General features: G+C 46.2%; 1 long non-coding RNA gene across 7 annotated transcripts in view; it reads left to right on the forward strand.

The window, feature by feature from the left end:
* The window catches only part of LOC127492624 (uncharacterized), a 71462-nt gene that overhangs the window by 17606 nt on the left and 29286 nt on the right, over positions 1 to 24570 (forward strand). For 2 of the 7 annotated variants that reach the window (XR_016222760.1, XR_016222758.1), the window contains exon 2: positions 18929 to 19039. The exons of the other annotated variants lie outside the window; for them this stretch is intronic. This is a non-coding gene — a long non-coding RNA (uncharacterized LOC127492624). The remainder of the gene's footprint in view (positions 1 to 18928; positions 19040 to 24570) is intronic. 7 annotated transcript variants of the gene reach the window in all.

Below are 24570 nucleotides of genomic sequence, written 5' to 3' on the forward strand. Positions count from 1 at the left end.
TGTCGGTGGGAGCCGGCGGCGCAGCGCGCGGGGGATTCCATTGGCGGCCGCGGCGGTGCGGGCTGCGCGCCAGCGGGCTCACGTGTGCGCCTTGTCATGCAAATCCGACGGCTGGGGCATGCGCGCTGCGCCCCTCGGGGGACCCGCGGCGTCTCCGAGTTGGGACCTAGACTTCCAGATGCGCAATAATTAGGTTTCCTCATTAAACAAAGGTTTCCCCGTCATCCCCTCTTCCCACCGTTCTCAGACGCGGGAGCGCCTCACACCCGAGCCGGCGACCCCTCTTCTCCCTCGACCGCCGCCCCTCGACTTGGGACCCCAGCCCCTGCTGTCTCTTAGAGTCCCCGCAGTTCGGGGTCTTATGCGTACCTCTCCACCATCCCTTTTCTTGCAAAGACGGTGAACATCTAATGTTCTCTTTGTTGTAGGTCCCCTCGCTGCCTTCTCCCCTCTACGCGGTGGCCAGGGCCCTACCCGTGCATCCGAGGGAGAGTGCGAGTCAGCTCCGCCGCTAGCCCCCCCCCTCGGCCTCGACCCCCGCCCTGCCCCTCTGCGGCCCTGGGCCTGGCTGGGTTCTACTCAGCAGATAGCCCAAGACCTGGCCGGGCGCCAGGGCCGGTCACCGGCCAGGCCCAGCCGCGGCACCCCCAGGCCTCAGGCCAGCCGCACGTGTGAGGTCTGCGCTGGGCCTCTCAGCGCCCACCTTGCGGCTTTGGGGACGCCTTCGAGGACGTCCTCTGAGCCCCTCTAGGACCCTCTAAGCGGGCGCGAGGGATCCAGCTCCTCAGAGCAGGAGAAGGGTCTTTTCCGGAAAGGGATCTCAGTAGGTGAGAAATCGCCCCCATTATGTTCAAAGTCTCTGCTGGGGAAGCGGTGGCTGGGCTCCGCGTCGTGCGTGACCCGCGAGCTGCGCGCGGCGCCCCACGCGCTCTCCGGCGTTCAGTTGCTCGCCGCTTACCTGCAGGGCGCACGGATTTGTGTTTTGCCTCCAGCAACCTCCTGGCCCCGGATTCCCCCAGATCCCCCCCCTCCCCACATCACCCCCCCCTCCAAGCCAGAAGAAAGCCCAGATCCGGGTTTGAGCCTCTGATAGGACACGAATAATTGTTGCATCATGTAACTTCCTACATCTTGGTTTTAATTTTCGCTGAACCAAAGATCTTTGCAATTTTAAAAGCAGCCCTCGATTTAATAAATGGGAACATTGTGCGGGGACGCGCGCGGCCCCTCCGCCCGTCGGCAGACGTTATTAGCCCTGACAGCACGCCGCTCAGCTTTGCGCGCAGGATTTTGTAAAGGGATGACAGACAGGAAGGCCGGCACTCATGGGCTCCTCGCGCTTTTTTCCCCCCTTTTCTTTCTTTCTTTTTTTTTTTTTTCTTCCTTTCCTTTTTTTTTTTTTATCAGAATGTTCTGTTCGATGCCATTTATCCTTGATGATAGAAAATTGCGCTGTTGCCAGGACGCTGCCGCCGCTGAAATAGAGGGCAGGAGCCACATTTCCATTTCCAGCTTGAAAGCTATTCAAATGAATCTGCAGGGAGGGGGGGATGTAGCGATAAACAAATGGGAGTCAATCGAGTTCTCCTTCCCATTCTGTCTCTGCAATGTGTGGCTCCTCGTTTCGGATGTAAAGATTTTTGTTCATCAGTGTTTAGGAATACCTGGGAGATCGTGTGAGCCAACGCACAATTTATTTTGATGCTCTTAAAGCGACTAACCACATAAACATTTAGCAAGAAGTGTATGTCTAAATATATATAAAGGATAAGAATTATACATACATAGATCTCATGCATACATACTTGTACACAACTCCAAGCTACAACGGAGTCTAACGCTTTCAGCAGCACTTCGATGGAATATACTTTGCCAGCGACGCTGGCTGTTGATGGGGATGCTTTTTAGTAGTTGTGTGTCTATAAGTATTGCTACACGGGATCATTTTTTAAAGTCGTCTCTGTATTTTGTGTGTGGCAGGATGCTCTGTAATTTGATTGTCCTGTACATCTTCATTGACCTAAACACTTCTCTCAACAAAATGAAATAAATAAAAATAGAGCCACCCTCGGTTACCTGTTTCTTTCAAGTGGACTTTCCAGACATAACCTGAAAGTTTGGCTTCTAAATTAGGCAATAGGGGTCAAGGGAGTTAGTGTGTCTCCAAAAGATGTGAAACAAAGAGAGCTGAAGGCTGCATTCCTTTAAGACACCTAAAAAAGATCATGGATTAGAATCAAGGGATAGTGTCTGAAACAGGACATTGGAAAATTGAGAACCCAGAAAACCCATCTCTCTCTCTCCCCTTCTCTCTCCCCCCTTATATGTGCCATATATATATATTCATATCCACACACAAAGATGAATACACACATACATAATGAAACCTTAACAATGTCTTGACGCAGCTATGAAACTTGTAGGGTCCCCACTGGCTTTTAATCATTAAATAACTTTTGATGAATTCAAACTCTCATGTTTGTTTCCAAGTCATAACGTGGTCAGGAACACATCAGTCAGATAAAGGCCTCTGAAATACAGCAAATGGTCGTATTCTCAGATTTCACCTAGTACTTTATACTTAAAAAATCACCCAAGAACATTTTAAAACTTCTCACTTTTCCACACGAGTTGAATCGTGGGTGCGTGACTGTGCTTTTAGCTGCAGGGCTGTTTGCGGGAGATGGACCACCGCTCAGCAGACAGGGCTGCAGACAGAGCGGTGGTCTCAAATTAAAGGGGGGGAGACAGGAGTGGGCGCACGTCGGAGTGGCCAACTGGCCCACTGGAATGTTCCGGGTGACTCCTTCCGGGAAGCCAGGATTCCCGGGTACGGAGTCCGAGCTTGGTAGGTTAATTTCCCTGTTGAGAAATTAGCATCATAATGAGCATTAACACCGTCGGGTGAAGTCCAGTAAAGCCCGGGACGGCCCGAGCGCGTGCAGTTTGCCCGTGTTGGTTGTGCTGAAACAATTGGAGGTGAGCGGAGAGTGCGTAGGTAGCTCAGACCCCCCACCTCCTCCTGCCCCGCTCCCTTCTCCGGCCGCACCAAGCTGCTCCCCCAGCTGAGATAGCGCTCCAGGTGCTTCGGGCCAAGTCGCCCGCCAGGTACGCGCTCGGGGCGGGCAGCGGGAGACCCGCGCCGCGGCGAGGGCACGGGCACGAGCCGGCACGTGGGAGCCCCTTCCCTCCCCTCAGCCCTGGGCCTGGAAGGTGCCTGACTCCCAGCTTCCCCCCAGTCCCCAGCTCCACGTGGGACAGCACCCAGAGGTGGGGCCTCGTGGGGTGCCAAGGCGGGAGTGCGCGCAGGAGGGACCCCGGGCCTCGCGGCTGCTGAGCCTGCGGAGCCCTCGCTATCGGGTCTCTTTTGGCTGTCTTCAGCTCGGGTCGCCTCCTTGGCTCTGAGTGTGGCTGCGGCCGGGGGCGAGCGGGCGAGGGCAGTAGGAGATGCGGATAGGAAACTAACTTCGAGGGCCAAACGTAAGGGACCTGGGACGAAGGAGGGGGACGCTGTTGTCCGGCGGCAGCGCGGGGCGCAGCTGCTTGCGCGGCTCTGGGTGCTGGCACTTCTAATTCGTATGGGCGCGTTTGCGTGGCTGGGCGTGCGGAGTTGTGCGAAAGCTGAGCTTTGGGTGCAATTGTAAAAAGCCGAGAGTGGAGACCTGGGATGGGGGTGGGGGCGTCGCAGGCTGGGAACCGCCACCCCCACCCCGCGAGCCGGCTGCCCCAGGGCGGGCTGATCCCCCCCAAGCTGCGCGGTGACCGCGCCGTGGCGCACAGCACAGGCGAGTTTGGAGGAGGGTGCTTCTCCGGAGGTGTGTACACTCACCATTAAAAATGAAAGCGATTTTTTCCCTCACCTTCTGAGATCCCAGGAATATGGGACTTGCCTTTTTCCTCCACAAAAGAGCAAGCAGTTCTGAAAGGCTTGAGAAATACTCGCCCCTTAGGGGTTCCAGTATCCAGGAATGTCACATGCGGTGGAAATACAAAAGCTCAACATTGTGATATTTTAAAAGATTTCCCCCTCTTTGAAACCCTCCTTGTAAATGCCTGGTTGTAGCGCCGTGAAAGCGCTTTCGTGTGAAAACATGCCGCAGGGATCCCGTGCCTTTTTATGTGTACCAGCTCAGCTGCAGAGCCTTCCCGACGAGGCGAGGGTCATTACGGAGACTATTAATAAGATGCATTCAGGACCGGCCTCATCAGCTAGCTAAAGGCTTTGCACCAGCAAACGAGAGAAGAGAGAGCAACTGTGCTTACAAAGTACTCTCAATTCCACAGTGCCTCCCAATCCAAAGGACCTTCCAGAGTTAGCTAGCCCTGGTGCAGTTAACCAGCCTCCCTCAAACTCCACTTCCCTTGGTTCCAGGGAAACACACGAGTTCCATTCAGTCTCCAGAGCTTTGAGATGTGCAACGCAAACAGTAAAGAAGCGTATTAATCCTGCTTTGATCTGGGAGGGGAGATCATAGCAGAAATCAGGTGGCCACAAAGGTGCTGCTGGGAAGATCCCCCCCCCCTTTTCTTCCTCCTTTCCTCTCTCCCTTCTGCCCTCCTTCTCTCCTTTCTTCCTCCCTTCCCTCCCACCCACCTCCTCTCCCGCCCTCCCTCCCACCCTCCTTTTTCCATCCCTTCCTTCCTTCCCTGTCTCCTCTCTGTCCTTCAAGATATCTCCCTTAGCTTCGGACATTGCTTACCAGTGGACAAACAGGCAAGGGTCAGTACAAACTATGAATACCTTGTGATTTCGAAGTGGGACAATTAAGTTCCTTAGAGGGAGTCATTTTTTGGCTTATCGCTCCAGATACTGGGTTTAATGTACTCAGCATGCCTGCCTGGTTATTTACACAAATACGTTGGACCATGCTCCAAATACATGCCCCAGACACAACCTCCGCAGGAACTTAATTACCTGGAAAAATAACAACAGCAACAAAAAGAAGTTGTATTTCCTTTGCTTTCTTTTACCCAAGTTCTTTAAGCATAGAGCAATGGTGGTTAATCTGCTTAGACAATTTAAGACTTACAGATTAGAAGGCCTATATTGACAATTTCAAAATTCAAGTCTGAGTGCGTTGGCTAAGCAAAGCTTAGAAGATGACAGATGGGATAAAAGAACTGCCAAAAACTAGACTTTTTATTAAAACCAAAAACTGTGATGTTTTTGTGGCTTTGAAAGAAATAATTGTTACAAAGCTCACTCAATCCAAATGTGTCCCTAAACAAACAACCAGAAGGGTATTTTATTTTATGCTACCTGATATTTATACATACAATACAGTATTTCACTCTGCTTGCATGCCACCTCCCATATATATAAATATAGTTAATCAGTATAGTTAATATAGCTGAGCTGCACACTCAACACAAATGATGTGTGCAGAATCATAAGCATTCCTGCTGTCTACACACCCTTCCTCTCAGTTCTTAGGTTCTGTATTGCAAGAAGCTGCCCACGAAACTATGGCTTTCACTTGGCTGGCTTCAGAATTTGTAGAATGGGAGGAACACATGCAGATATCTAAATTTCTTAAAGCCCTATCTGCTTGCAATCATCCCTATTAAAGTTGGTCTTCATTTAACCTCAGTGGGCCATTCTCTGTGACAGCCTAACTCACCCTGACACCATGGCCACCCAAATGCATTTACATGGAGGACAAAGCACAGTCAATGACTTTGCATGGATCCTGTGCTTTTAAAGTGCCTTCAATTCACTGGTTTGGGAACACTGCTTGGGAGGAGGACTGCGATGGGCCGAGGGAGGAAGAGGGCAAAGAGAGAGCCAGTAGAAGAGAGCGCAGGAGTGCGGCATATGGAGGTAGGGAGCTGTCTGTGGCTACAGACTGTGGATTGCGTCCCCATCCGAGGTCTGCTCTCATTTGGTGGCCTTCCTTGTCCTTCCTCCAGGCCTCTAAATCTGCTACCCTGAAACTCAGGTGGTAGAGAATTTGTATTGGAAGCTACCAAACTATTCCTTTACATGAGGTTAGGGGATATTTGTTGCCTACAGATACTGAAAGCATTGTATCAAGTATCCCAAGATTGCTCATTTTGGTGACATTTAGCTAAAAAAGTGTTGTGTTCATATAACCTCACTTGTGCATTGTCTTACTTGTGACTTAACATGGCTCCATGGTTCACTTTATAAGCTGACTTTACACATATTTTGAAGGAAAAAATACTTTCTCTTTGGAAAAGTAACAAACGTCGGTTACTTGTTGTTCCTTAGAGTCAGTAATAAACATTCCATCTTAATTATATTTAGAGTTTCATTAAAAATTGTAATCTTTTCAGTCTGCTCTCTTCCTTTTCCCAGTCTCCCAAAAACCTAGCATGTCGCATGTGTGTAGGGAGAAAGAAAAGACCTCCTTGTCTTTTTAATTAAAGTTTATACAGCTTGTAGAAAGCAGTAATTTTCTAGAAAATCAAATCATTTTAGATCACTATAGTTCCACTCTTCTGTCTTTAACAGAGTTCTAAGCCAATCTTGCCCTTTAGAAACCAGCAATTATAAAGCAAAGATTACTGGAGAAGTATGATGAACTTAAAGTGGTTTGATTTGGAAAGGTAACCCCACCTCTCGGAGAGCGGGTACCAGTGGTGGATCCTGTTTTGCATGCATTGTGTGACAACCCTCTGCTTTCTGTAGGGCACATCAGAGCAACACCTGCCAATCCACATCCCTGCTTGTTGGAAACGGCGACATTGTCACCTTTTCACTCAGAGTTGTGATTCACATGGTGTCACAGGGTCAGTGTTCCTTTGCTCAACAAGGTGTTGAGCCAAAGGATTGAACAAAAAATTAATGCAGAGTAGGAGTCATTTTCTCATGAAAAAAAGTTATGCTTACTTTTAGGAGACTTGCTTAGAATTCTTAGTGGGCCCTCACTGGCTATAGAGAAAATAAGCAGCTCCTTATTGTGGCCTGCTTGGAGAGGCAGTGGAGGCTAGTGGTAAGTGCAGGATTTGCGGTCTGGAACAAGTTATTTTACTTCTCTGAGGCTTACTTTCCTTTCAGTACAATGGAATAATATTACACATAACTTACTTTGTAATGGTTGAATTAAATGAGATAAGTGCTTGTATAGCACTTAGCAAGGTGCCTTGTCAAAAGAAAACATTCAAGGAATACTAACTAATGCTTACTGTTGACATTAATATAGTGCTTAACAAGGCCTTTCAGTTCCTGCTTCTGCATATGCTATCCACTTACTCTGGAAAGCTCTCCCTGCCGCCTTGCCCACCTGGATAATTTCTTACCTCCCCAATTCTCCCCAAGGGACAGTGCCCCTGGGAAATCCCTGATGCTTGAAATTCGGAGGAAAAAAAGGCAAAATGAGAAAGTAGATCAAAGAGAACCAGATAGTACTCACTGCTTATCGCTTCTGTAGCACTTTGCAGGTTTTATTGTAATTACAGCTTTCCTTATCTGTTTTCCTTTCTTAGACTCTAAGTTATAGCAAACACAGTGTGATTAATTATCTTCCTCCGAGCTCACAACTGAGCCTGCTGGATACTAACACCCAACAGGTAAATATTCAGGTTTTCCCTCCTGTTTTGCTTGCATGGGATGGATAGTTCTGCATTTAGTTCTCTGTGCTTACTGTTCCTCAGGGGGCATGAGGAAAGGAACAGATTATTCCCCTAAGGAACTTTATGAAGATATTTGACTGTGAGCTTTATAACGAATTGTTGGTGAGTTGCCTTATGGACAAGTCGAGTTATCTGTCCAAGACTTTGATCATGACATTCAATATAAGGGTTGTGTTTATTCATTGGATGGTGATTTGGATTCTCCGTGAGTGTTAATAGGTTTCAGCTACCACAATGCCCTGTCCAACTGGGCTTCTTAATGAATCCAGCTATGTCACTGGTTTACAGGTCACAGGTGTATGTACATGTAGTTACTCGTGATTGGGGGTATAATAAACATTTCAAAAGACCACGTGTGCTTGTTTCACTGTCACTTTAAGTTTGTCTCTTAGAAATCTAGGGAATCCTCACTGTGCTAAGCTAATCCGAGGGAAAACCAGTAAAAAACTATGCTCTGTAGGAAATATAGAATATTGTAATCTACCTCGCAGAAAATATTTACACAAGTCAGGGAGTAACTCTGTGTCTGAGACCCAAAACTGGGTCTGCTTTAATGAGCAAGGCCAGAATTCTTTGTAATTATTTCATTAATCGTCAGGAACAGTTGATACTCGAGTGTTTGAGAGCTGTTTGTTTTCTTAAGAAATTAATCACCCCCTGCAAAGCTTATTTAATTAGATTCTGTAAACTCTCTTTCTTCTACCAAAGGGAAAGTTAAGCCCATTCCCTATCTTGGCATTATCCAGTGTTCCAAAGGCACAAGGTCAAAATGAACCAGACTTTCCTGGAATAACTTAGTAAATATAGGCGTTAAGCTATAATAATGATTCTTGTTGTTCTGGTCATGTAAACACTAATTAATGTTCATAATTTTTCCCCTAGCCCCTTTGAAAACAAAATAAATAAAGCAATTTAAAAGGACAAAAGAAATTCTACTTCGTTGTGAAAACAATAGAATTTCTATTGATGATGATTCTTTAAGATAAAGATTGAAGTCAATATTTTGATTTGGTTATAGGTCCAGAGACTGGGCCTCGTGGAGAGCTTGGGGACGGTCAGGCAGTGTGTTTTCCTGCACCTGCTGATACACTGCTCAGCTGCCAGTGAGCCAGTGCTGTCCCACATCCAAGGCAGTGCTAACCCCACACTCACACTTTCCCATGAGGCATTGCAGTGGAGTCAGACAAAGGAGATCAAAGAAAGGGAAGGAATTGAAGAGGCAAAGTGTAATTTGCACTGGACATAAAATGCTATGGGATCCTAAGATTAGAAAATGGTGAGTAACCAGTAAGGAAAACAGTAAGGTTTGCCACGCGCCTGTGTCTGTCCATCCGTTTCTGCCACTTTTGTGACGCTTCCTCTTTCTTTATGCTACACAAGGGGCTTTAGTAATTGACTTAGACAACAAAACAGATATTTCGCTCTGCCCACTCTCACTTCAGATTCAAACTATGGAGTCACTCACAGCAGGCTGACCAAGAAACTTCTGCCAATGGAACGAATCATTAACTGATTTTATTATTATTAACACAATGACTGCATATTATTAAAAACAAAACAAAGCAAAACTCTTGGCTTCTTTTTCCTAGGTAGATCATATTGGTCCAGAAACAGTCAACTTTGCCTCTCTCCAAATATCCAAGTCAAATTTCGTGACATCTGTGCCCTACCTGGCCCATCTACTGACCATATTAAAGAGAGACTCAAGTAAGAGTCTAGAGCTTCTCTTGGGCGCTTCTCTCAGTCTGTGTGGTTTTTGAAAGGATAGCGTGAAAACTTTTTATTGTTTCAGATCAGACCTCCCAAGCCTGACTGAATTTTTATGCCCAAGAACCTAAAAAACTCCAAGAAAAACACAGCTCAAACCACCACATTTTGCTTGCTTTCAGGTTCAGGCCCTATAAAACCACCACATTTTGTATGGTTTCCACCCCAAACCATAAGTTGGCCTGCAATCACTCTGGATGCCCTGCTCAGGTCTGATTGAAATGCTTACCAACCTTGACAGCATGTTGGGCGAACCAATCGTGAACTTGGAATGCAGGTGAAACAAGCTGAGTTCTCGGCAGGAGTTTCTTCTTCACTTCAATCCCTTTACCCTACCCCTGCGTTTCATTCTCCTCTGTCAGCCATTGTCACTTGCCGGGATGCACTGCTGTTGCTGGCCTTGCCTTGGATCCTTCCAACTTCTTTCTTTGCCTCAAAACTGACCTCATCTGTGTATCATTTCCCTTAGCTTGTATACTTGGAGGCTAATCAGGTAATCAGCTTTTGCTAGGATGCTAACAAGATTTCAAAATTCTTAGGGAATGCACAGGGTGCTAGATTATGTGGGTTTTTTTGTTTGTTTTTGTGCACAGACAGGATTTCTTGATGGCAATTTAGAACTGGCAGATAAAACACAGCCTTTTTATTAGCTAAATCTAGCAACCCTGTGACCTTTGTATCTTCTAGGAAACCTCACACAGCACGTATTCAAAAACTATTCGTTAAAAAAGAGTGAGGGGCTAGCACTGTGGCATAGCTGGTTAAGCCTTTGCTTATGACAATGGCATCACAGGTGGGTGTCAGTTCAGGTCCCATCTGATCCACTTCCCATCCAGCTCCTTGCTAACGGGAAGGCAGCAGAAGATGGCTCAAGTGTTTGTGCCCCTGCCACCCACATTGGAGACCTTGATGAAGCTCCTGGTTCCTGGCTTTGGCTTCTCTCAGTCCTGGCCGTTGGAGCCATCTGGGGAGTGAACCAGTGGATGGAAGAACTCTCTCTCTCTCTGTCTCTCCATCTTCTCTATAACTTTGACTTTCAAATAAATGAATAGATTAAAAAAAAAGTAAGTGAAAGTAGTAGAGGATATAGATCTTTGAGTCTTTTGATTCTTTTTAAATTATAATTCATAGGGAATAAGCTCACCCTGTAGACGTGGACATATTTCATATAATCTCAGACCTCTGAGTTTTGTTTTTGTTAGGGGTTGGGGTATGAATTTTTCTTTTTTAAAAAGATTATTGATTTATCTGAAAGGCAGACAGGCAAAGAGGAAGCTCCTATCTGCTGGTTCACTTCCCAAAAGCCCACAATGGCCAGGGCTGAGCCCAGAACCAGGAATTCAATTCTGATCTCTCAACCACTGGAGTCATCACTGCTGCTTCCAAGGTCTTCAGGACGCTGAAGTCGGGAGCCCCAGGCTGAGGCCGGTGTCCAACCCAAGCACTCAGAAATGAGAAGCAGCATCTGCACCGCCGGGCCCAGTGCAGGCCCCGGAAAGTCCTTGCCTTTCTTCATTGTGTGTTTCCTGCTGCCCATTGTCCTTCTTTGGATTGGGCTACAGGATAGAAAGAGGCAAGGGAGGAAAGGCTGGCTGTCATCTGTGGTTCACTACGGGAAGAGCCAGCCTGACCGTTGGCTTAGGGAATGAGGAAGCTGTCATTCTTTCCCCACAAGGAGGGGGAGCTCCCTTGACACCTACAAACGGGAGACTCCTTGGCTCGCATGGGTGCTGGGAGGGGAAGTAATAGTAGCAGCTTGAACTGAATGGGAGCTTTCATAAATAGTTCAGATGCCCCCAATTCATCATCATGGGGATTCATGCAGTCTCTGTGCAAGGAGAAACTGTCGCAACCTGTTTATTTTATAGTTATGTGAAATGATCCATCACGGTTACTGCTGTAGCTACTTTACAATTGCGACTTCCCTTACTTTAAAAACTTACCTTCAGTGTAAAGGCAATGTTGACTTTGTCTTCATTCATTGCGTCCGTTACTTCCTTCAGGAAGTTCTCAGAACTTTCTCAGAACTGACTAATCTTTGGCATGGAGCAGTCAATATCGCTGAGAGAAATGAGACTTGCGGGGTCCAGTGCGTGCTCCTTGGGGACCTCCTGAACACATCCTGTGTTAGCATGTGGCCTGTTGATTTGGAGCCGTGACTGAAGTTCGTGGGAGATACGTGTTCATGTGTTTGCTATGCTCCAAAAGCAAGGGAGATACTGCAGCCTTGAGACAGACGGCTCAGAATGCACGCAGCCACCCACGCTCCCGTAAGTGCTGTTTGCTAAGTGAGTTATCTCTGCCACTTGTTTATCTGATTTCTAGAATCTACTTCTAGCCTCAGGCACACTGACGGAGGAAAGCTATGTGTCCCCTTGCTTCTGAATTCTGTTTCTTTGACAAAGCCTTCCTCCAGGAAGAACACTTTGGAAAATATAGTTTTGGTTTTTTACATATAAGGGTTAGAAATGTGGGTCTGGGAGTCAGCCCTTTCTGCAGTGGAGTTCTGGATCTGTCTCTTTAATATCTAGAATCGGGTTATTTTACTCTTGGAAACTACAGTTTCCTAGAGCTTGAAGGACAGATAATTATAGTGACTATTGCAAGGAGTTAACATGAAGCGACTTGTTGGGTGGAGGGTCTAGCCCATACATAGCAAGTGTGCAGCAAGTGACAGTCATTATTGACTGTCCTCGTCAAAGTCTGGAGCGGAGCATTTTCCCTTTAGACAGAATCTCAGTGTCTAACGAACACACCTCTGTGGCCTGGATCCTGCGTGTGGGCCTTGATAGGAAGCGTGGAAGCAATGTCCCTGGACCTGGCCGGCCACATTCCTGGGCCCTCCCCTGAATGTCCAACTTCTGGTTTAACTGGAATTTGGGAGTCATGGTTAGGACACTGTGGCACCTTCTAACATGGTCAGGGTTGCAGCCCAGTGGAAGGTAGGGGAAGGCTGTCTAATGCTAACTCAGGGTGCCTCCAACCCTCCCAGCTGTCTCCCTTGCCCGGCCTTGTGGGAGCTGTTCTGGGGCAGTGTTTTCCCTGCACTCTGACGACTGAGCCCACGGCCTGGGGCTCGGCTGTGTTTCTGGCCCTCCCTCTGCTGAATGTCCAGTGCTCTTCTGGCTCAACCAGAAGTTCAGGTGCGAGGTGCCTAGTGGTGCGTTGTTGGCCTGGGACAGTGGGTGGGGTGCGGTGGAAAACGCTTGAGCAATGACTAGAGGCCCTGAGGAAGTTTTGCTTTTGTCAGTGGAATTTTACTTCGTGGCGTTTGTGCCTTCCACCTGCTGTGAGCTCTCAGTGGATCCCGCTCTGCTGGGAGCCTAAAGAAGAGGCTAGGGGAACAGGAAAGAACTAGAGGTCGCTTCCTCCTCCACCCTTCTCTCTGCCCCTGGCATCTTTTCCCATTTAGTCTTTCTAGAATTTCTGCCCATTTTTGTCCATCAGAGAAAAAGGAGCTGAGATTAAAATGCTTAAGGGCTTTAAAATTCTTGCTTTCTTCTTTTTTGCTCACCCATCTAACCCCAACTTCTAGGCTACTTGCTATTTCTTTCTTTTCTCTCTTTTCTTTTCTTTCTTTCTGTTCATTTATTTATTTGAAAGGCAGAGTTACAGAGAGCCAGAGGCAGAGAAAGGTCTTCTGTCTGCTGGTTCACTCTCCAGATGGCCATAACAGCTGGAGCTAGGCCAATCTGAAACCAGGAGCCAAGAGCTTCTTCTAAGTCTCCCACATGGGTGCAGGGGCCCAACAACTTGGGCTATCTTCTACTGCTTTCCCAGACCATAGCAGAGAGCTGGGTTGGAAGTGGAGCAATCGGGACTTGAACTGGCGCCCATATAGGATGCTGGCTCTGCAGGTGGTGGCTTTACCCACTATGCCGCAGCAATGGCGTATTCTTTCTTAGAGCACAGGAAAGAGATTTTTAACTAGTACAAAAAACATGGAAAAAAGAATGTTGGAGTAAAATAAAACTAGGGAAACCAGGCTGGTTCAGTAAGGGAGGTGGAAAGGAAGAGGGAGGGGGGTTAGGCCCTAAACCCCAAGCTGACAGGAAACTGTCTCAGGTTAATACAGATGGACAAGACTTCTGGTATTACTTCAACTTCAGAAAAGGATTTGCTGAAACTTGATAGAAATGGAAAGAAATATTGGGGGAGGGGAGAGTGATAGACAAAAATCCCAGAAGATTAAAGATGATCTTGAACAACTCAAAATGTTGAGGACATCTGGCCACACGCCTGCAAATGATCTATTCAGACAGACCAGAAGGGTTGGAATTAGTTCTCAATTTTGGTAATAATCATCGGTATCCTAGTGATGGGGTGACTGGAAATTTTAGGTCAACTTATGTGTGTATGATAGTTATATTTAATGTATACAGCAAAAACTGTACCGTTGGCTTGCTATAATTTTGTCATTTGGCATTAATATGGCTCACATTTAACTTGTTAAATTTTTAACCTATTTGAAATAACCACTAATTCTAGATAAATCAGTCCCAAATAAAATGATTTCTATACATATGGAAGCTATAGATTAAGGAGGAGACTTCTAAAATGTAAAAAAAAAACCAACTAACTTAAGTCATAGCTGTTAAGAAGAACAAATATTGGTCTTCTCACTTTCTAGATGTTATTACAATGGTAAAAGACTTTGCTTTCAAAGAGCCTCAGGTGTCTCATACCTGTGGAGTAGGACAGCCATGGCCAGGGCGTGGCCCCAGTCATCTGGTGTCTCCAGGCCTTGTGAAGGGTCAGGTGCCTGGATGCACCAGTGTTTCTCGAGTCAAACTGAACTTTGGTGGGAAATAGTAAAGGAGAAATTCTGAGAAAAAGCTATTTGTTGGTTTGCTCATTCTAGTATCCTTTTTGCTTTGTTGTCATCTGATTCAAACCCTGTTCGGATTTTTCTCACCCACAATATCGCAGTCGCAAATGTTCCTTGACTCCGGTGAGTTGTTGCTGGCTGTCAGGCTCTTCTCTATCCGGAGCGCCCAGCGCTCCTTACAGGTGATATCACTTAGTGCACACACAACCCAGTCATGGGGGTATCCTGGCTGTGCTCGTGGAGTCTTGCCTATTTCCAGGGCTCAGTGCATCAGCAACAATAGGAGAAACAGCTGTGAGAGTAATCCAAGGACCAATTTGTTGTAATAAAGCAAAACAGGGCTTTGCCATATGGGAGATATATCTAAGATGGGTTTAGTAGTTGTAGGATGATTTTTCTTGTAGCCCAAGGGCTTTCTGGAGGGAATCTGAAATCTTTTCACTATGCCCACATCATTGCCAGATGTGGATAGAGAGAAAGAGACCTACTCCTCTGTGTGTGTGTGTGCGTGCGTGCAAACGTATGCGCCTGAGGAGAAGTGCTGAATTCTGGCTCGTATTCCTAGCTGATCTCACATTTATTTTCGGATGCAAAGATTTCTTTATGAACCTTCTAAATATGCAGCAGGACTCTCCCTCCTCCCAAGTCAGCTGAATAAATGAATTTATATTTGTCAGTGTGTAAAACCAGAGGCAAGCAAATAATGTTAAAACATGGCTATTTCATAACGGAGCTTGTGAGTCTCGTGCTGTAATAATAGAATAAGATGAAGTGCTCTGTGAAAACTTAAAAATTCATAATGATTAGTGACCCTATTAATCAGAATTTTTCACGTGACCAGCTCAGGGATCTGCTGTCTTAAGCTGTCATGTGGCTGCAATCATACCTTTTTACCTGCCATCAGAGGTGACTGTCGGCAACCAGCATATGGTCTCTGCAGTCTAACAGCTTCAGTTCCCCAGGGCTCCATCCTGAGTCCAGGGCGATTTGTATGGTACACTAATGATCTGCTGATTGTCTGCACAAAAGCGAAATCATACACTGTTCAGGCAACACAGTGATTCTACACAAAAGCAAAGAACTGTCTGGTGTCAAAATAATACCATACTCTAACCTTGATAAAGGTTTTTTAACCGACTGCAAGGTACTGTTTGGTACTAAAGTGTGTGGCAGAAATAATGTTTAGTCAGGGAACTAACAAGTTAGCAGCAGGTAAATTTCAGGAGTGTGTGTTGTGTGTGTATGTGTGTGTGTGTGTAAAGATAACTGTTTCAATAGCTTTTCCTAGAAGTTCAATTTTTTATTCTGAATTCTGAAGAGTATAGAAACTATCCAAATAACCTTATTTTAGTTGAATATTGATTATATTGGTGACTATTACTATACATTTTCAATAAGCTGTCATCAGAGGGTTTGTTTAATAGGTTTTTGAAAATGTGTGGTGAACAATATATGGATGTATCTACTTACTGATCTATGGATCAGTCTCCATGATTTGCTTCAGAAAGCAGGTTTGGGGTTGGGGATGAAACCATTTTAGTAATCTCTGTGGGTGTGGCTGCCCTATGATACCTCCCTTCTGAGCCTAAGAACACAGAAGAGAACCTGGATTGGCACTGGAAAACCATTGTTAAGTCCTATCCTGCCCCTCTTTTGCCATCCTCAGGCCCTGCAGTCTCTTCTGTGTGTGTGTGTGTGTGTGTGTGTCCATGGCTGATTTTCCCCTAGGAGACTTGTCACAGAATCATTTCTAGAATACCTGAGACTGTGACCTGGATTCCAAAGCTTTATTCCAAGACCTGCCTTGTTCGCTTGCTCACTTGTTCAGTTCTTTATTCTTTCATTCATTCAGGGACTATTTTAAGTCCAGCACTGTGGTAGGCACTGGGATGCTGATGTTGAACAAAATTCTTTCTCTTCTCTCAAGGCCTTCGTAGTCTGGGAGCAAGTCATTGGTCAACTGGCGATTACCAAATGCTTAACAGATGGGTCAAGGATTCTTTGTCAGATCAACCCTGAAAATATTTAAAGAACATATGAACTGTACCATGTTGGCAAAATGAAGATTCTGCCAACAGACTGAGCTGGTGATGAAGGGGAAAAAATGAGTATTTTCTCTGTAATTGCTCATAGCTCTGAGCAGAGCAGCCAAATAGAGCCTATGTTCCATAAATTATGGTAAATTTTTTGAGATGTCTGAGAATCTTAAGGTATATATGTATGTCTGAAAGTCTTCGGATATGTATTTTATATATATCAAACCTACCAAAATCAAATTATTAATGTATAAATCTTCAGACTAAAAATGAATAATGAGATTAAATCAGTAATAAAAAGCCTCCCAACAAAGAAAAGCCCAAAACCTGATGGCTTCACTGATGAATCCTACCAAAGCTTTTAAGCAGAACTAATACCAGTGTTTCTTAAATTATTCAGAAAATTAAAAATGAGAGAACTCTTCCAAACTCATTCTACAAGGCTAGCATTACCTTGATACCAAAACCAGACAAAGACACAGAAACAACTACAAAACTATAGAATAATAACCTTGATGGACATAGATCTAAAAATTCTCAAGATAGCACTATCAAACCAAATCCAAAAGCATATAACAATGATCACTATAACCAAGTGGGATTTATCCCAGGAATGCAAGTTTGCAATGTATACATATCAATAAACATAATACATCACATCAACAGGATGACGGATAAAAACCATACAATCATCTCAATAGATGCAGAAATAGCATTTGAACCATCCATTTGTGATAAAATCTTGTGAACAAGCTAGGAATAAAAGGAATGTATTTCAACACAATAAAGGTGGTATGCCACAAACCCATAGCCAACATCATACTGAGTAGGAAAAAATTGAAGTATTTTCTTGTAAGATCTGGAACTTCATAAACATGTTCATACCTCTGTTCTTAGTTAATTTAGTGCTGGAAATTTTAGCCATAGAAATTAGGTCAGAGAAAGAAAAAAAAAAGGCCTATAAAAAGGAAGCCAAATTATATTTGTTTGTAGATGATATGATCCTATACATAGAAAAAATTAAAGATAGCATTAAAAGATTATAGAACAAATAAATTCAGTAAAGTTGTGGGATAAAAAAATAAACATTCAAAAATCAGTAGCAGCCTTATACACCAACAACAAACTCATTGAGCAAAAAAAATCATAAAAGCAGTCTTGTTTACAATAGCAACCAAAAAATAAAATAAAATATCTAGGAAAAAGGTTAAGCAAGGATGTGAGAGACCTTGCAAATGAAGGTCTGGGGGCCGGCGCTGTGGCGCAGCGGGTTAACGCCCTGGCCTGCAGTGCCCAGATCCCATATAGGTGCCGATTTGAGTCCCAGCTGCTCCACTTCTGATCCAGCTCTCTGCTATGGCCTGGGAAAACAGTAGAAGATGGCCCAAGTCCTTGGGCCCCTGCACCCACATGGAAGACCTGGAAGTCCTGACTCCTGGCTTCAGATCAGCTCTGGCCATTGCAGCCATTTGGGGAGTGAACCAGAGGATGGAAGCCTTCTCTCTCTCTTTCTCTCTGGCTCTACCTCTCTCTGCAACTCTGTCTTTCAAATAAATAAAACAATCTTTAAAAAAAAAAGAAAGAAAATGAAGGTCTGATGAAAGACGTTGAAGACAAAAAATATAAAGATCCCCAATCTTCATGGATTGGAAGAATTGATATTGTTAAAATATCCATGTTTCTTAATGTTATTTACAGATTCAATGTGATCCTCATCAAAATACCAATAAAATTCTTCACAGAACTGGAAAAAAAGAAGCCAAAGATCCACATGGAAACTCAAAGGACCTGGATAGCCAAAAAATGTTTTTAATGATTGATTGATTGATTTGAAAGGCAGAGCAAGGAGCGGGGAGAGATTTCCATCCACTGGCTCACTCTCCAAATCACTGCAATAGCCAGGTCTAGACCAGGCTGAAGCCATGAGCCAGGAACTCCCAACCTAGCCTCCTACATTAGTAACCAATGACAGTCTCACTCCATCACATTTGTTCATACATTCAAGCCCTGTGATATGTGAGGTGTGTGCTAGGTGTGATGAACTCAAGGGTGAGCCAGATAGAAAGCGGACTTTACCTCTTGGTAGAGGCAGTATGGGGACCTCAGGACAGGTAGAAAGGATTGTAACCAAGTGTGTTAGGTTTGGTGAGCTAGGTGAAGTACTGTGGGGGTGAGAGGGGAGGGGAAGGGTGCTTCAGGCATAAAGGACCATGTATGTGAAGGCCTGGAGTTGAGAAGGAACACAGTGCATTCTGGGACTTAGATCTATTCCAAGTCACTAAATCATGCCCCACATTGAGAGGAGCTTGAGATGAGACCAGGGAGGTGGCAGGGCTAGGTCCCTAAGGGCCTTTGCAGGAATGCTAAGCAGTTTGGACTCCATCCGAGATGAAAGGGAATGTATGGAAGGGATTCAAGTAGGGCAGCACTGTGATGGAATTTGCATTTTGGAAAGATTTCCCAGGCTACACACTGGGTGAGGAGTTGGGGAGGGTGAGAGAGGTGCAAGCCAGCAGGCTTCTGCAGTGACCCAGGTGGAACAGGGCCCTCAGTCCAACAGTGTGATGCGGTGAGAACAGCTTTAGCCTCCAGTAGCACTTGGCTCTAAAACTGTGTATAGATTTGACATTTCCTGGGAATTGATTTTATGTCAGTTCCAGGTATTTTTCTTTCCTTAAATTTTTCTTTCTTTATTTGACAGAGAAACACAGAGAGATCTCTTATCTGCTGGTTCACTCCCCGGATGCCTGCAACAGCTGGGGCTGAGCCAGACCAAAGCTAGGAGCCTCCCAAGTTGGTGGCAAGGACCCAGGTACCTGAGCCTTTACCTGCTGTCCTCAGAGTTTGCGTTAGCAGGAAGCCGGAAGTTGGAGAAAAGTCAGGACTCAAACCCAAGCATGCTGATTTGGGATAGAGGCATCCAAGGTGGCATCTTCATCACTATGGCAGAGGCCCACCTTTCTACAATTTTGTTTGGTAAATGGACCATCTTTATCCATTATGGAATTTTAATAGAATACTGTAGGTGAGAAGTTGGGCATTGTATAACACACTTGTAAGTGGTAGGCCCTTCCTGTTGCTGTCAATGACACTCCTTCCTCTTGCCTCCCTGTTTTCTTCTCCTTTGATGTACAAGTTGATGTTTTCCTTAAGAAACACACTACTTATTTGAGAGACAGAGAAACAACTCCCATCTGCTGATTTACTCCCCCAAATATTCACAGTGGCCAGGGCTGGGCAGTGCGAAGTCTGGAGCTTAGAATTCAATCCAGGTCTCCCATGTCAGTGACAGGGCCTTCTTCCAGTGGGGAATGTCTGGCCTACGGGTCCCACAAGGCCTGTGAAATCATCTGGTCTTGTCTTGCCAAGGCAACTGTAGGTGGGACTTGAAAATCAATAAATCTGTAATTTTTAAGTTGATAATTTTGTATGGCCCATGAATGATGTTATAAATATCCAAATGGTCCTTGGTGGAAAAAAAGTTTTCCACCCTACAAGCTGGAATCAGGAGCTGCAATTGGGCACTTGTGGGGAGCAACCCAGACTGGACTGAGTTACTGGAATTAAGACTTATTCTATGCATCTGCTCTCCCACAATATGGCGCTGGGAGAGGAGAAAACAGCTTCTACGCAGCTGCCTCTTGCCAACTTGAGTGCTGACCTCCAGGAGCTGATCCTGCTCCTGATTGGAGGAGAGCAGCGTACTTGGCGTGTGGGTAGCAGAGTTGGGATTGGCGGAAGAGGACTATAAAGGAGGAGAGAGACAACATGCACCAGGAACATCTAAGGGGAACATCTATCTGAATAACACCTGTGCAGCCCCCGAGAGAGCCGGCCGGCGGTGTGCCGCTCCCCTGAGGAAGTGGGGAATGTGGCAGGGGGAACCGCCCTTCCACGGAGGTGGAAGGGATGGTAGCCAACCCGGGAAGAACCAGCAGCAAACCTGGGGAGGGCCGAGCAGACAAAAGAACAGTGCAGGGTCCTGTGTCGTTCCTCCGCGAAGAGGGGGAGCGACATAATGGTGCCGTGACTCGGATATGAAGCCTAGGCAGGGTCTAGTGTCGCTCCTCCACGAAGACGGGGAGCGACAGGCACTGAACACAGGTACTCCAGTGTGCGGAGTGGGCATCTTAACCAATGTCTTAACTGTTTTGCCAAATAGTCACCTGAAACTTTTAAAGATTTATTTGTTTAATATTTATTTGAAAGGCAGAGTGACAGTGACAGAGAGGGAGAGGGAGCAGGGAGTATAGCTCTTCCATCTACTGGTTCACTCCCCAGATGGGTCCAATAGCCCTAGCTGGGCCAAGCTGATACCAGCAGCCAGGAATTCCATCTTGGCCTTCCATAGGGTCACATGGACAGAAGTACATGGGCCAGTCTGTTGCCTTCCCAGGTGCATTAGCAGGGAGCTGGATTGGAAGCAAAGCAGAATTTGAACTGCATTCCAATATGGGATGCTGATATTGCTAGCTTCTACCCCACAATGCCCCGTGATGCTTTTAATTAGGATATTATGTTATTGGTGCAGATGGTCCTTTTAATCTCAAGGCCACAAGGATGGCAAAGACTCCTCTTTTCTTCAGTCTTCTTGCCTACTGCTGTTTTCCCAGAACGCCTTGGGCCATCACGAGGTCACCTCTGACAAGGTCAGTTCTTGGAACACTTTATTCCGATGTGGGTGATGTTATGACCACGGACAACCTTGCACGGCAGAGACGAGCGTCTGCTCTGTTTGGAACATTCTGGTAGCTGCCTTCTTGTCCTCACGCCCTCGGAATGCAGTTCCCTGTTGTCTTTGGCTCCCCTCAGGGCCACTTCTTAAGCACTTGTGGAGAGAGAACTTTGCATTTTTTTATAGACCAGACCTTAGTTTTACTCTGAGCATATTCCAGAATCCCGTCATATGTTCCTTTCTGACATCTGAGGCTCATCTCTTCCCAGTGGTCTCCAGTCGCTCAAATCCTTTCCCACATTCCCGCCTCTTCTCTTCTTCCCCCTATAAATCCTCTGGCTGCGGTGTCTGTTAAAGCAGTCTCTGTGGTGCCGTCACATCTTTCCAGAATGCTGTCCCTGCTCCCTCGGTTGCCGAGCCTGGACCTGAGGGGTCTCCACTCTCCTTTTTTGTCTGCGGGTTTCGCCCCTGCCGGCCTGCCATGTCGCCTTTCTGAATACCTGACCTCCGTGTGTGTGTGTGTGTGTGTGTGTGTGTGTGTGTGTGTTTTCTTTCCCTCGTCCACTTTCACTTTCCTGGGCTGTTTTAAAGCTGCCTCCTCTCAAGCCAGAACATTTCCCTTCCTTTTTTCTATGCCAAGCCCCGCCTCCAATAAGCTGTATCCCAAAACCCCTGTTTCTCCCCCAGATCTCTTCCTCACGTTTCCCAGGTTTCCCAGGGGCTTCCTCTTCAGGGTCACAGGCTTTTGTTTTGAATGAAGTGATGCTGCCGCTGTGTAATTAATGGAGGGTGCATACCTGCCCTTTTGATATAAGCAAGTCCGTCATGAGTTCAGGGAGAGCGTGGCTGGTGGTGACGTAAGTTCATTCCCGCTACCTGGATTCAGGGCGGCAGCTGCGGGCACAGCACAGCTTCTGTCCTTCACCCTCAGCGATGTTGCTCTCCCTTTTTAGACACAACAAAACAACCAGGCTTCTGCCTCTCCCTGGCTGGAGAGTTGAACTTCCTTAGGTGCGTGTCAGGAGTCTTCTACCCTGGCCTTTCCACACTGTTGCGCAATCAGCCTGTTGTCGTCCACTGCACAGCCTAAATCCCTACCACACAGACCTGCTCGAGCAGGACTTTCTGGAGGTCAAGAAGGCCAAGACCAGGCTGCAGGTTGGGTTTTTTTTTTTTTTTTTTTTTTTTTGGTCATCTTTTAAAAGCCAAAAGATTTCATTTAAAAATGTGTTTATCTCAAGACTGGCGCTGTGGCACAGAAGGCTAAGCCTCTGTCTGCAGCATCCCATATGGGCGCCGGTTTGTGTCCTGGCTGCTCCACTTCCAATCCAGCTCTCTAATGGCCTGGGAAAGCAGTAGAAGATGGCCCAACTGCTTGGGCCCCTGCACTCACGTGGGAGACCTGGAGGAAGCTCCTGGCTTCAGATCAGCTCAGTTCCGGCTGTTGCTGTCATTTGGGGAGTGAACCAGCAGATGGAAGACTTCTATCTCTCTGTCTCTCCCTCTCTCTGTCTGTAACTTTACCTTCAAATAAATAAATACTTTTTTTTTTTAAATTCATTTATCTCAGAAACTATGGCAACACTGCACCACATGCCTACCTGGCACTGCAGGGTCGCAGCTGAATGATGGCTGTCCCTTTAGACAAAGCAGACTCTCCCTTTAATTGACCAGTTTATGTCCTTTGTCATCTGTCACCACTCTTGTGCTTTAACTGCTGGTGTGAAGAGGAAATCCTATCACAGATCCAAATGAATAAATGATGGGCAGACATTGTCTTGTGTTCCGAGATCTGTGTAGGGTCCTCCTCGTGCTTCCATTATTTTGTTATTGAAAGACAGAGTTCCAAGCCGGCGCCTCGGCTCACTAGGCTAATCCTCCGCCTTGCGGCGCCAGCACACCGGGTTCTAGTCCCGGTCAGGGCACAGGATTCTGTCCAGGTTGCCCCTCTCCCAGGCCAGCTCTCTGCTGTGGCCAGGGAGTGCAGTGGAGGATGGCCCAAGTACTTGGGCCCTGCACCCCATGGGAGACCAGGAGAAGCACCTGGCTCCTGCCTTCGGATCAGCGCGGTGCACCGGCCGCAGCACGCCAGCTGTGGCGGCCACTGGAGGGTGAACCAACGGCAAAGGAAGACCTTTCTCTCTGTCTCTCTCTCTCACTGTCCACTCTGCCTGTCAAAAAATAAAAAAATAAATAAATAAATTAAAAAAAAAAAAGAAAGAAAGACAGAGTTCCAAAGAGAAGTAGAGACAGAGAGAGGTCTTCTATCTGCTGGTTCACTCCCCAAATGACCACAATGGCTGGAGCTGTGCCAATCCGAAGCCAGGAGCCAGGAGTTTCTTCTGGGTCTCCCACGTGGGAGGAGGGGGCCGAGCACTTGGGCCATCTTCCTCTGCTTTCCCAGGTGCATTAGCAGGGAGTTGGGTTAGAAGCAGAGCAGCCAGGACTGGAAGGGTAGCCCATGTGGGATACCAGCCCTGCAGGCCAGGGCTTTAACCCTCTGTGCCGTGGAGTCGGCCCTCCCCTTTAGGAATCTGAGTTGGGATCTCTGACTCAGTGGCTTAGCACTAAGGGGCTGTGCTCAAACCCTGGCTCCATCACTGGTGGTCTTTAAATTGCAGATGTGGACATGACAGGTGTTCTGTGAAGTTTATATGAGCTAATCTATGCAGGGAATTTAGCAGAGGAATTAGAACATGGAAGGTGTAAGATAAAATCTTAGCTATGTTGTTATCTCAGTTATGATTATTGCATTCATCCCAAATCTAATGTGGAAGTGTTAGAACTAGGAGGGACATCATTTAGGGCAGAGGATCATTTGATCCCTATTAAACCCTAGCTCTTAGTTTTGCCACTTACTTGCTGTGGGCTTGACCCAATCATTTTCACCTCACTGTGCCTTTATTTTAACAGCTTTAAGAGGTTAGTTGTAGGGACAGGTGTACGGTGCAAAGGATTAAGCTGTCACTTGGAAGGCCTGTATCCCATATTGGAGTGCCAGTTTGAATCCCAGCTGCTCCACTTCTAGTCCAGATCCCTCTAATGCACCTAGGAAGGAAAAGATTATGGCTCAAGTACTTAAGTCCTTGCCACCCATATGGGAGACCTAGATGGATTCCTGGCTCCTGGCTTCTGGCTGGCCCAGACCTGATTGTTGGAGCCATTAGTGGAGTGAACCAGAATATGGAATCTCTCTTTGTCTGCTTTTCAAATAAATAAATAATATTTCTAAAAAGATGTTAGCATCTTTTTGTTATTATAAAAATAATGGGGGCTGGTGCTGTGATGTAGCAGGTTAAGCACCCACCTTTGGCATAGGCATACCACATGGGTACTGGTTTACTCCCAGCTGCTCCACTTTTTCCCCCCCGCCCAAAGAAACCTTTTATTTAAGGAATACAAATTTCTTAAGTACAACTTTAGGAATATAGTTATTTTTCCCACCATACCCACCCTCCCAGCCACACTCCCACCTCTCCTCCTCCTCCCTCTCCCATTCCCAGTCCCATTCTCCATTAAGATTCATTTTCAATTCACTTTAAACACAGAAGACCAACTCTATACTACGTAAATTTGCACACAAATACACACAAAAACAATCTGTTTGAGAACTAGTTTTACAGTTAACTCACAGTACAACTCGTTGAGGACAGAGGTCCTGCATGGGA

This window comes from Oryctolagus cuniculus, chromosome 16 (assembly GCF_051225735.1).
Source record: "Oryctolagus cuniculus isolate XC-2025 breed Fujian yellow rabbit chromosome 16, ASM5122573v1, whole genome shotgun sequence".
In the NCBI taxonomy this organism is placed as follows: domain Eukaryota; kingdom Metazoa; phylum Chordata; class Mammalia; order Lagomorpha; family Leporidae; genus Oryctolagus; species Oryctolagus cuniculus.